The sequence below is a fragment of the Taudactylus pleione genome, unplaced genomic scaffold (genome assembly GCF_031769625.1).
Source record: "Taudactylus pleione unplaced genomic scaffold, aTauple2 ptg000930l, whole genome shotgun sequence".
In the NCBI taxonomy this organism is placed as follows: domain Eukaryota; kingdom Metazoa; phylum Chordata; class Amphibia; order Anura; family Myobatrachidae; genus Taudactylus; species Taudactylus pleione.
Window position 1 is genome coordinate 812,965 of NW_028285331.1, and position 12,533 is coordinate 825,497.

The following is a 12,533-nucleotide window of genomic DNA, read 5'->3' on the forward strand; positions in this document are numbered from 1 at the left end:
GCGGGGAGAGAAAAGGCGAGTATAGATAGAATGGAAGAAGAGAGACAAGAGGGTAGAGAGACAGGGGTGGGGAGAGAGGGATGGGGGGAGAGGGGGATGGGGAAAACAGGGATGGGGAGTAGATAGATAACCTGGAGTACCCAGACACGCGTATAGTCAGAGAGACAGGGTGGAAGAAGAGAGAAAGAAAAGGGGGATCAACATCGACAGCCGCCTCTTTTGTAGCAAGCTCCGGAGCGAGAGAGTTTCTCTCTTGCCCTGGGGCTTGCGCGTGCGCAGTGCGGCCGCTGCGCGTGCGCAGGGCCAAAACATCAACCCGGTCGCGAGCGCTCAGCGCTTGCGACCGGGTCTGAATGAGAACCATAGAGTGGGAGAGGGGGATGCAGGGGGGAGTGAGGAAAAGAGAGAGAGAGAGAGAAAGGTGGGCTGGTAAGGAGAAGCAGAGAGGTGGTGGAGAGGGGCAGATAGAGAAAGTGAGGAGTGGGGAGAGAGAGTGTGAAAGGGATAAGAAAGTGAGAGAGAAGGGGCTGGAGATAGAGAGGAGAGAGCGACCGTATGCGGCTAAGGAGAGAAAGAGATGGAAGTGGGGGGAGTGGAGAAGGAGAGAGAGAGAGTTTAAGAGGGGATATGTCACAGTAGTGACATCACTACTGTGCGGTAGGGGTGACATCACTACTGTGCGGTAGGGGTGACATCACTACTGTGCGGTAGGGGTGACATCACTACTCTGCGGTAGGGGTGACATCACTACGCTGTGGTAGGGGTGACATCACTACTCTGCGGTGGGTGTGATTAAGTCACATTTAAGCTGCTTGTGGGGCATCGTTGTGTATTGGGCGGATGGCTTTGTAGGCACATTCCTGCAGTCTCTGCCGGTAATCACCGGAATTATTCATAGGTCACACATGAGTGAGAGTATGACAACAATGTGAGAATTAGAGGATGAAGAAACAGCTCTCACAGGTTAAACACAATATATTTACATTGAATTATTTTACCATTACGGCAATGGGCTGTGACATTGATCATCTGCATAATTACGTTGTATCAGTGACGGCACGCTGGAGAGACTGGGGGGGGCTCTCACTGCATTTGGGATCCGCTGGAGAAAACGGTGAGGGTAGTAAAAAGATAACATCACCTACTAAACGAGGTATCGTTGGCAGGTCTGACGCCCCCTCCGCCAGCACGTGTATAGGTTTACATTACCCAATATAACTCCTTCCCAGTCAGAGTACTGGCCCCGACAGGCGGAGAAATATCAGCTCAGAGAAGAAGTCTTTCTGTAACAGGAATTACCATTTTGGCAATACGTACAAACCTATAAATATATTTTCCACACATACTCCCGTGCCATATTGGTTGAGAACTGAAAACATATTGACACAAACTTCCCATGTGTGTGAGCTCTTTGTGGAAAATGTCACTGAGCCAAACTGAATTGTAGCTGATATAATATCTGCACATCCGTACACACACGAGCTGACGACACACGGCTTCTCACAGGCTCCCCCCAACCACTGTCCTGCTCATCCATCATCATAGTACTGCCCGTCCCCCTAACCCACCTGCTGTCACAGCAACGCATGAGGTCGCATTATTACCCTGTTGTGTTACTGGCAGTATTGCAGCTTTTATTTCTCTCGTCATATAAGTGATTCTGCACAACTTGCTGCGTATACCCCTCTTCTCAGCCCCAGCCACATAACCAGGGGCGGATTGGCCATAGACCTCAGCGAGATTGTTCCCGCTGGGCCGGACTGTTTTGGGGCCGCTGATTTATTATTTATGAACAGTTTTTCTTATATAGCGCAGCATATTCCGTTGCGCTTTACAATTGTAAGCATTAATAGACCAAAACTGGGTAATAACAGACAGATATATAGGTAAGAGGGCCCTGCTCGCAAGCTTACAATCTATAGGGATATAGGCATTGATACACAAGGGTAGGTGCTATATATTGCATTTTGGTGCGGCCAGAATGCAGAGTTTCTTGGTTGGCTGCATGATCCAGTCACACAGGAATGTCGACCAAATGTCATGAGGATGTGAGAGAAAGACGATGTGTGAGGTTATGTGTGGACTGTGAGAGGGAATGTAATTAGATTTGAAGCTATGAAGGTTATGTGGGCAGTTCTGGGATCTGATAAGCTTGCGTTTTCAGGGAAGGTGAGTTTTCAGGGAACACTTGAAGGATTGGAGACTAGAGGAAAGTCTTATTGTGCGAGGTAAGGCATTCCATAGAGTGGGTGCAGCTAATGCTACTCATCCCCGAAAATCACTCTCCCACAACTCCTGCAGCGGGAATGTGACTGCTTTACTTTACAAGCTGGACCGGTTTGTTTTCCTCAGGCTGAGGGATCTTCCTGCTGCCGACGGGTGACTCGTTGATGCTGAGGCTGCCACGCACATGGTGACTGTGCCCCCTCTCCCTCGCGGTCCCATCTGCTACTTACAGAACCACGTGATGCATAATGCCTGGCCTTCAACAGGGGTCGGGGGCTTCCGCTCAGTTTGGAGCTGCAGTGTTCTCTCTGCGGCAAAGTCACTAGAGTCAGGACTCTCAATGGACTGCTCGGTGCCCAGAGCCTCACCTCCCTGGCAGATTCTGGTGATCGAGCTGCATCTCCAGGACTCTCCTGCCTGACGACCGTTGTCACGGGCTGGCCGGCCCGTGACTACCTCCGGTGCGGTAACGGTCTCCAACTCGGCTGGGCTATAATGGAGTGTCATCACCTCTATTGCCTTGGCTAAGGTGGATCTTCCTCACTGATCCGGTAAGACGGTTGTGTCTTGCCTTCTTGACCCGTGTTGTATCTGTTCTGTTTTGAGTGGCTGCAAAGAGTCTGCTTCCCAGCTGCTCAAAACAAAAATGGATGCAGTCAGGTGCTGCCTGCTGACATTGGGACCGTCCTGTTTCTCTCCTAGGACCAGGGCTGGGATGTAAGGACAGGCTGAAGCCAAGGGGCCATCACTACAAAGGCGCTCCCACCCAGAGCATAGCTGCTTACCCCCCAGAATATCCAGGAGACCCAGTACAATGGGAACTCTTCTGGTACCATGGGAGGATAGGCGAATATACCATGGAATTTGGGACACCAGGGCAGATGATGCATCTGGAGTATGTCTGCAAAGTCCACCATCTGTCCTAGCTGCTGTACATGCCCGCAGTGCCATGCCAAGCTTCACAGAGGTCCATCTCTGGTTGGTTGACTCCCAGTCAATGCTTCTTGGACACTCAGAGAGTAAAGCCCTGACAGAATAAGCTTGCTGCCAGCCTGGTGAGTAAGATTAGCATTACTATGTAACAGTCGTATAGATATACATCATGGCAATTGGAAGTGGTTGGTAGAGGTCAGGTGTCATGTATGTAGAATGTACATGTTCTGTATAATATGTGAGGGGAACAGGAGCGCTCTCTTATGCAGTAATGTGCTATCTGGCCTTATCAGAGAGATTTTCATGCACATCAATTCTACTTTGCAGGATTCACAATGGGGTTCTATGGGAAACACTTTGGTCTGTTAAAAGTGAAGAAAAAGCACAAGGTTTGATTCATTTTTTACGAGGCCCTAGGAGACAAAATCTCTACTGGTGCGTCTCCACACGGTACAACGGGGGGGCGATCAGATAACGATAATGATCATTATCTGATAGTCGTCCTGCATGTGTTGGATGATCGTTATCGAACATCCAACACATGCTGAAAGCCCCTTAAAACTATAACTACCCGCCATTAACGACCCCGGGTCCATATAGTAAACAGACTAACCGTCGCAATATCGACCATCGTTTGCAGGGGCGAGAAGCTGTCAGATTTATCGTACAAATCTGACAGTTTATCTGACCATGTGTACGCACAATACAACTGTACTGTTCTGACTGGTACACTGCCGTTTCTTAGTGACTGCACTCACTATCACTGATGTCTCCAGGTGAAGTCATTTACTAATCCCGCCTACTTTGGTCCTGGATCCGCCTACAGTTAATTTGCTGCCGACCAGGCCAATTCCCAAAAAAATTTCCAGGGCCACTTTTAATTCCCAATCCGCCCCTGCACATAACTGCTATACTGCCCAGGTAAGCATCCCGGCCAGCCCTCCCAAGAGCTCGTCACTAACTGCACTGTCCTATAAGACTTTGTTATTTAGGTTCTCAGACAGTAATTGAAATTAAATATTTTCTACTGAATCCATATTGTACACCAACTTCTGCACAAATTGTCACCCAGGAAGTCCCAATCCCCACCTTCTGCACTGATAGGGACATGAAGTAACACAGAAGTAAAAAGCCACCAAAAACTGCACTTTGCTACTGGTCCAACATCCACACAGGAAATGTACCAACACATCTACCAAAAGTTGTATGTTTGAACCTTATTCCATATAGAAATGTGTTTGACACTACCATTGCTCCAGACCTAAACATTACACTGCTGGGGACCCTGCTCCTCCCACTATATAACTCTAAGTCTATGGCTTCCTGCTGCCTCCATTCCCCTCCTCACATCATGTCACTACCCCTGTCCTCACTAACACATCACTCATCTCCTGATCTACTCTGTGCTGCTGGGAGACCCTGCTCCTCCCACTACATAACTCTGCCTGTAGCTTCCTGCTGTATTTGCCCAGGGACTTCATAAACAGACTTGTCACATTAAGCAAGGACTCCAGGTTTTCTTTTACCCGTTTGGAATAGCCATCATTTTATAATATATTAATTAGATAGGGATGTATTTGAAAAATTAGTTATAATGGTCCATTCCCATAATTACTTTCACTTAATTATTCCACAAATGTCTACCCCCCCCCAAAGAAAAAAAAACATACAAAAGTGCATTATATATTGAAATATTAACTAAGAACTGCACTAATAAGGGTGAGACATGAATGGATTCTGTAGCAGAGACCCCCCCAAAAACACTCCCTCGCCTGATTGGTGGCATTTGCCCGACAGCCTGATGTGGAACGCGATTCATAATAACATTACACCCCGCCATGGGTACTGTAGTGACAGGTTCACCCGCCGCCCCGACAACCGCAGCGCTAGGAGACGTGAATAAAAGAAGACTAGTCTGCGCACAGTTAGGAAGAAAGGGATCTGTGATGATACAGCGTTGACACAAATGATGAAAAGTGGGATAACGAGCAGTATTCCGGCAGATCAGGAAAACGTCGCCACCTTCTGCCCTCGTTACACCGCGCCACTGACGATGTTTAATTAGGAGAAGAACGAGGCGCATCTATTCTCAAAAACCACAGTCTCTGCTTCAAATCAATTAGTATGTTGTCAGTTGCACCAATTTAATATACTTTTCACATTTAACTTGCTGTGTGATGTGTGCAGAATTTACACGTTAATATAAATATTTATGCACAATATGGTACTCATAAACACTCGCAGGGCTGGAACGAAAGCGATAGTTAGGAGGCAGGATAAGGAATATATCTACCCTGCTGAAAGTATCACCCACATGATCCTTACAGGCTGTGCCGCTGGGAAATGGCATCACCCATTGGGGGCAGCAAGGTGTACACTGGAGGCTGCCAGTCTCTGGATTGAACCTATATCCATGGGCAGGCAGTTGGTTCCTTTGCATTGCATGTGTGCCTCCCTGCCTCTATAGAGGTCACGCCTTGTCCTCAATGATAAATACGCACGTGCTGACGGAACAGTAAATCGGAGAGCGTGCAGAGATGGACGCATGGCCAACGTGCGTAGATCTGTAAGTATGCCGCAGTAGGCTGGTATGATGTCATGTGCATGGGTATTATTGGGGCCTGATTCAGACCCGCTCACTAGGCTGCGTTCGCACGCAGTCTGCCGATGTTTGCAATGTGCGCATGCATCGCAGTGCGCGAACTAGTCCACATGATCGGGATGGGGTCGCTCGCTGTGCAGAGCCACCTCGCTAGAATGAGTGACAGGACGAGCCGTTTGTGGGTGGTGACAGGGGGTGGCCGATGGAAACGGGGGTGTGGTGGTGCGAAAGCAGGCGTGCCAGAGCGTCTTAACGCCGTTTCAGAGGCGTGCATAATTAAGACGCAGCGTCATAGTACACATTACACGGGGCTGAATTACACACTGAAGGGCTCGCAGTGCTTGCAGTAGGGTATGACAGCCACAAGTGCTGCGTATGGGTCCGATGTTACCGATGGTTGCATACATATCCTGGAGATGACGTGTATAAGTGGGCGTCTTATGACAGGCCAGTGGGCGTCTAAATACACACCGCGATTGCACGCCAAGATATAGTGGGCGTGCTAACGCCTTGCCGTGCGATCGCAGGATTTGCATACTTTGGCTGTGTGCGAACGCATCTGGCGAGCGGGTCTGAATCGAGCCCTTAAATTCCATAACTTTCCAAAAGTGCGGTCTCGCATTGTAAAATCCGTTTTTTTGGCCTCTCCATATACTCGAATGTAGCGTTCCCGCTAGGCTGTTTTAGCGGGGTGCTGCGCCCTGTACGGATTTTGGGCGGGATGTACTAAGCATTGTTCTGCGTTGTTGTACATCCCGCCTCTGTTCTGGCACATACCGCGGATGATTGCCGCGGTATGTACGTAGAAATGCGATCTACATCGCAAAGGACAGCTCTCCCGGTAAGAGCTGTCCTTTGCGATGCACCCGGACAGAGGGACTTGCGGGTTTAATGTGCAGACGGACACCAGCCGCGGGGGTTAAGCGTCCCCGTAAAAAGCCCATAGGCTTCTATTGGGTAACCGGGACGAAGCACCGGAATGCTTAGTAAATATGGAAAATGCAGTAAAATCCCCGTTTCTGGGGTTTTACCGTATTTTCAGCTTTAGTACATCCCGGCCTATAACTGACAATATGCGCTCTGACCTGTTTGCGAGCGGAGGCTTGCGTCCTGTGCCTGCATGCTCACAGTGCCTGACAGCCTCTCTACCAAACTTAGGGCTGGACCTAACCCTGCCCTGGTTACGCGTGGTTGGCAGCCATCAGACCAGTGTTGCTCACCTCAGGACGTGATTGGCTGAAGCTCCTCGTCCTGGCTTGTGATTGGGGGAGAGCTGCTGCTGGTCAGAGCGGTCTGCTCTGCTGCCATCTTTGTACTGTCTGCGGAGCAGCCGCTGCCAGCCATGACCTCAGTGGTAGTAGGCTCGGGAACCGGAGGGAGGTTGCTGGATGCGGTCAAGCCTTGGGCAAACCTTGAGGTGGTGTTCAGGAGCCGCATTTCACTGCCGAGAGCGGATGAGCGTGGCTGGAGGCGAGGTCCGGGCCGATCAGTGTCCCGGGGATGTGTGTGCGCCTTGGCTGGGAGAGTGAAGGCTTTTAATACACCAAGGGTGAGCAAGAACTGCAGCACACCACCAATGACCCGTGATACATATAGTGTGGCCACCTAACTTCTCCTTGCACTTCCACCAGGGGCATCCGCACATCCCTGTGTGCCACACAGCACGGGGCATCCGCACATCCCTGTGTGCCAGCCATCCCCAGATACCCGTGTGACACACAGCACTGGGCGCATGTTTAATGCAACTTCCTGTGCAGCCTCATAACTGGGTACATGTATATTGCTGCTCCATCCCTGCATAAGTGTACAGTTCAGCCCGATCTCTGGGCATATGTACCCTGCGCTTACTGGACTGCCACTATGCTGGGTACATGGGGCCTCATTCAGAGGCGGTCGTAGGATGCAAGCGGTTGTTCTGAGACAGGGCGGCCGCTTGCATCCTGAACGGCCGCCTCCATGTCGGTCGTTAGGCTGTGGGTTAACACCCACAGCTCTAGCGACTGACATGGGTGATGGTCGCGATGGTCAAGACCATCGCGACCATCGGGGCTAACGACGAGACCCTAAGGTAGGGTCTCGTCAACCTTAAGCCCCAGGGAGCTTCCTGCTGTGTTTGAGCAGGAAGCTCCCCACTGACATCACTGATGATGTCAGTGGGGCCGCTCCCAAACGGCAAGCGTTCCGATAGGAACGCCTCCGTTTGGTCGGGCACGCGCCCCAGGCCCGGCCAGCAAACTGAGCGAGCTGTCACTCAACATCGACAGCTCGCCCCGTCTGCTACGAGACCTCTAATGACGGATCACCCGTCGTTAGCCGGGTCTCGCGCATGCGCACGACGGAGCCAGCTCCGTCGTGCGCATGCGCACTGGAGCAACATCGACCCGGTTGCGAGCTCTTAGAGCTAACGACCGGGTCTGAATAAGCTCCATGATGCTTACAGCATGAAAACTTTTGTATCTTTCCCGGTAGCCTGGGGGCAGCGCAGGTGTGCCCTCCTCGGTGATCAGCACCCTGCCCTAAAAATTTTCCTAGAGTGAGCACTAAAATGCACCTTATTGAGAAGTTCATGGGGGGTGCGCGGATGTAACTGTAGAAGGGATTCAGGGGGTGCATTAGTCAGTGTAGAAAGAGACCCTTGAAGTCCGATTGAAGCGTTGTGGTTGGTGCACTGTTTAGGGAAGGGGTGTGGTTGGTGCACTGTTTAGGGAAGGGGTGTGGTTGGTGCACTGTTTAGGGAAGGAGTGTGGTTGGTGCACTGTTTAGGGAAGGGGTGGGGATAATAAGGCAACACACTATACTTTTTAATGGGGCGCCCTTTACACAGGATAGCTGACTTTTAGGAGCATTTTGAAAAATTTAAATTATTATTATTTATTACCACTTATGTATATAACGCACACATATTCTGCAGCAGTTTACAGAGTATATTTGGCCGTTCACATCAGTCCCTGCCGCAGTGGAGCTTACACTCCATACACCCTGCTACAAATACACACACATACACTAGGGTTATTTTTTTGATGGGAGCCAAATAATCTATCAGTGTATTTTATTGGAGTGTGGGAGTAAACTGGAATATCCAGAGAAAACCCACACAAGCACGGGGAGAATATACAAACTCCACACAGTTAAGGCCATGGTGAGAGTCAAACACATAACCTCAGTGCTGTGAGGCAGTAATGCTAACCATTACACCAACTGTGCAAACATTCACAGAAAAGTAAAAGTAAAGGATAAAATAAAGGCTACACCAATCCTCACTCGCCCAAACCATGAGATGAGGCAATTTTACAGAAACTCATAAGAAAAACTTAGGTGTCTAAATAATTAACCCCTTCAATGGGGAGGACGAGTGGGACTTGTCCTAAGCACCAGTGACATGCGATGAGGTGAATGGCTGGGGAGGCACTCACGGAGATGGGTCTGAGTGCAAGGAGCCTCTATCACCCCCTACTCACTGTAAGTCTCCCCTCACTACACTAAGCTTCAGTGTCCATTTGATTCTCCTACCTGCATCACTGTGTTTTCTCTTGCTGCTAAGCTCCGATCTTTAAACACTGCAGTGCACTTCTTAGTCCCATGACACATCCAAGGTGTCTATCAGTGCTCAAGGCACGCTCCCCATACTCAGAGGCATGCCTCTATTAGCTCTCTTTCTGTGCAGCTCACTGCCCGTGGTGTGGCACCGCCCCCAGCCCTACAAGCACTCTCTGACTATACAGAAGTGAGGCTGAGCTGTTTCTACCTCATCTCTCATCTCCCTGCAGACCCGAGGAGCTCCACAAAGCTGGTGAGTGTTAACTATAAAAATGATTACAATAAACAAAGCTGATGTTTATAAGTTATAAATAATCTTCTTTGAATTATTCTGATCATTTTTATATAAAATCTCAGGAGTATGACGGGGGAGGCTCTGCCTCCCCTACCTACCCTGACTGCACGTCCCTACTAACTACTGCAGGGGTTTAAATGAGGGGAGGGAAACATACATAGAAGTCCCACCCTTATAGTTGCCTTTGGTTGGACAGGGGACGGCGGGCTTTGTGATACCATTTAGCCCCACTGCTTCCAGGCAAAACACTGCACCAATTTATTTTTACAAGTCAAGAAATAGGGGAGAAAGCATTAAAAAGTGATTTATCTCCTCTCCATCTCCCCCACCCTAGCACCTGCAGACTCGGGGGCTCCATCATTTGTGACCTACGAGAGATTATTCTCTGGTGGTCACACCCCATCCTGGCCTTTAATAACCTCAAGGGCACCCTTAGGAGACTCCTCGATTCCAAATAACGTGGCCTCTTTGTGGTTATTGTCTGGTGACATTTCACACATCACGCCACCTACACACGTGGGGGCACCCTCGTATCCAAGGGCCGGATTCAGAGACGGACGCAATGGTGAATTTTACGCAAGATTGAGCGATTTGTTCGCCATTACACATGCGCATAAGCCCCACTGTGAGTGCGAAGTGATCGTATTGCAATTATGGACGCACAGAGTAATCGATCGCACAGTGAGCGACAGGTTGTCGGCGTTTGGGGGTGGTGACGGGGGTGTGGTCAGTAAAACGCAGGAGTGTCTGTAATGTGTGAACGCCGTTTCATGGGCGCGCATAAATTTGCCACTGTGACGGCGTACGCAGCACAAAAGCTGCAGTGTTTGCGGCTGGTCAGACGGCTGCTCGACGTGCGCCGATGTTACCGATATTTATGCAGGTAAGCGGCATTGTACGCAGATAAGAAGGCAAAGGTGGGCGTCTCTATGCTCAGGTGATCTTTGGAACCATTAGCGTACTTTCGCAGCTGCGATCACATTAGCACGAGTCCCTGAATTAGGTCCTAAGAGAGCAGAAGCCTTTTGGAAACAATGTTCCCCCTGTGCAGTTATTGTCTGGATTACTCTCTATACTATGGAGAACATTAGTAAATCCAGAGATATGGGGGGGGGGGGTTCTAATGCCCAGTTCTCCAACACGCTGACAGGGGTCCTGTCCCCTCATTTCATGCGGTACATCATCTATTTTTCAAAATGTTATGGTGTAGCTACCATATTATCCCTACATGTTTCAAAAACATTCATTCAAGCATGTTTAAAAAAAAAATATATATTATCTATGTGTGGAATCTCGCTTTATGCGGCTTTGGAAAGGTGGATAAATGCCGGAGCGGAACCCACAAAGTATTTCTTGGTGGTGGTTAGGAGGAGAAAAATCAAAAAACACCATCGCACCTTTTAGTTCACTTTCTTGCAATTTCCATTTAAAAAAAAAAAAAAAACATTTTGGGTCATTTGGCTGTGCCGTGGGAGGTGCAGAGGGCGATGCTTTATTTTGGAGTTTCCACAAAAAACACCACGGAACAGTCTAAAGCAGACCATACATCAGACCAACTTTCCTCCAACTGGTCTGTCCAGCTATAATGGTGCCCCACACGGGTGGGGTGTGACATTAGTCATATCCCGACAGTGCAAGCCCGAAGGTGGAGAATCCTGACGGCGGGGGTAAGTAACCACACCCTCTCCTTCTCCTTACCCAAACCCTCCCTTAGTGGTACCTAACCCTATCCTCCCTGTGGGTGCCTAACCCTAACCTACCCCCCGCAGCCTAAACCCCCCTCCCCGCAGCCTAACCCTCCCCGGTCGAGAAGCCGACACCGGTATCCTGATCCCCTTTGGGATAGAGGCGGCGGCATTTCACCAGGCGGCGGTATTCTGGCGTCGGTATATCGACGGCCGACATCTTGTCCGCCTGCAAATCCACTACATCCCGCCCCACTTTCAGTTTTGAATATTTTTTTTTTCAATTGTTTCAACAAAAGCGGGGTATTTTATTATTATTTTTTTATTTTATCGACCACGAAAGACAAAAGGGGCCTATTTAGAAAGCCCATTTTTCATAAAATTGTACAGAAACAGCAGATCTCCTGTAAATCAGCTAATTTATGCTGCAGAGTGCAGTCCCCATTTAAAGCTGGGTGAGTACCGGGAAGACAGTCCCGTAGTGGTAAGCTCCTGGGCTCAGGGATCCCCCTGTGCGCACACAGTGCCAGCTGTGCTGAGGGGCGCATAGTGCCAGATTTCCTTACTGAGGGGGGCGATGTGCACAGTGCCAGCTGTAGGAGGGGGGGGGGGGCGGGCATAGTGCCAGCTGTACTGGGGGGATTGGGGCAGTGATACCACAGGTGAGGAGTCACCTTCACTGGAGGGGGTGGCTGAGGTGTAGCATGTATGGGGAAAAGTGATCATTCCCTTTCTCATGCCTTGTCTGCAGAGACAAATGGCAAAAAAACATACTTCAGGGCTATGAAGATCTGGGCGGTGGAGGGCCGCGATCGCGGGGATAAAGCTAGGGTGTGCGGTAATCGCGGGGGGGCTGGTGAGGCAGACAGGGGCACCTGACTGAAATGCAGCAGCAGCATTGCTGGAGTGATCCAGCACCGATCCTTACTGCCGCTGATCCCGGACAGGCAGGTGCACGGTGAAGCCAGGGTCCCCCTACTTATCGTTCAGTTTGAGGGGGACTTTCCCCTTACACTAGAACGATTAGTTGGGAAACATCAAACATGTCTGATTTTCCCAGTTTCCTAGTTGGACCAATCATTATTTGCTGTTTTGTCGGCGTGCGGGAGCAAAGGGCTGATTATCGCCGTCTCCCACGCACTGCTGGTTGGAGCGATGTCGTTGTAGTGTATGGCCGGCTTTAGTGGGGAAGACAGAATCCAGCATGAGCGTGCGCTGCTTGTAATACACGAGGGGCACAATCAGGAGCATTTGC

General features: G+C 49.9%; 1 protein-coding gene across 1 annotated transcript in view; it reads right to left on the minus strand.

The window, feature by feature from the left end:
* SFXN5 (sideroflexin 5) overlaps positions 1–12,533 on the minus strand; it is a 425,012-nt gene that overhangs the window by 321,523 nt on the left and 90,956 nt on the right. The gene's annotated exons all lie outside the window — the stretch shown is intronic.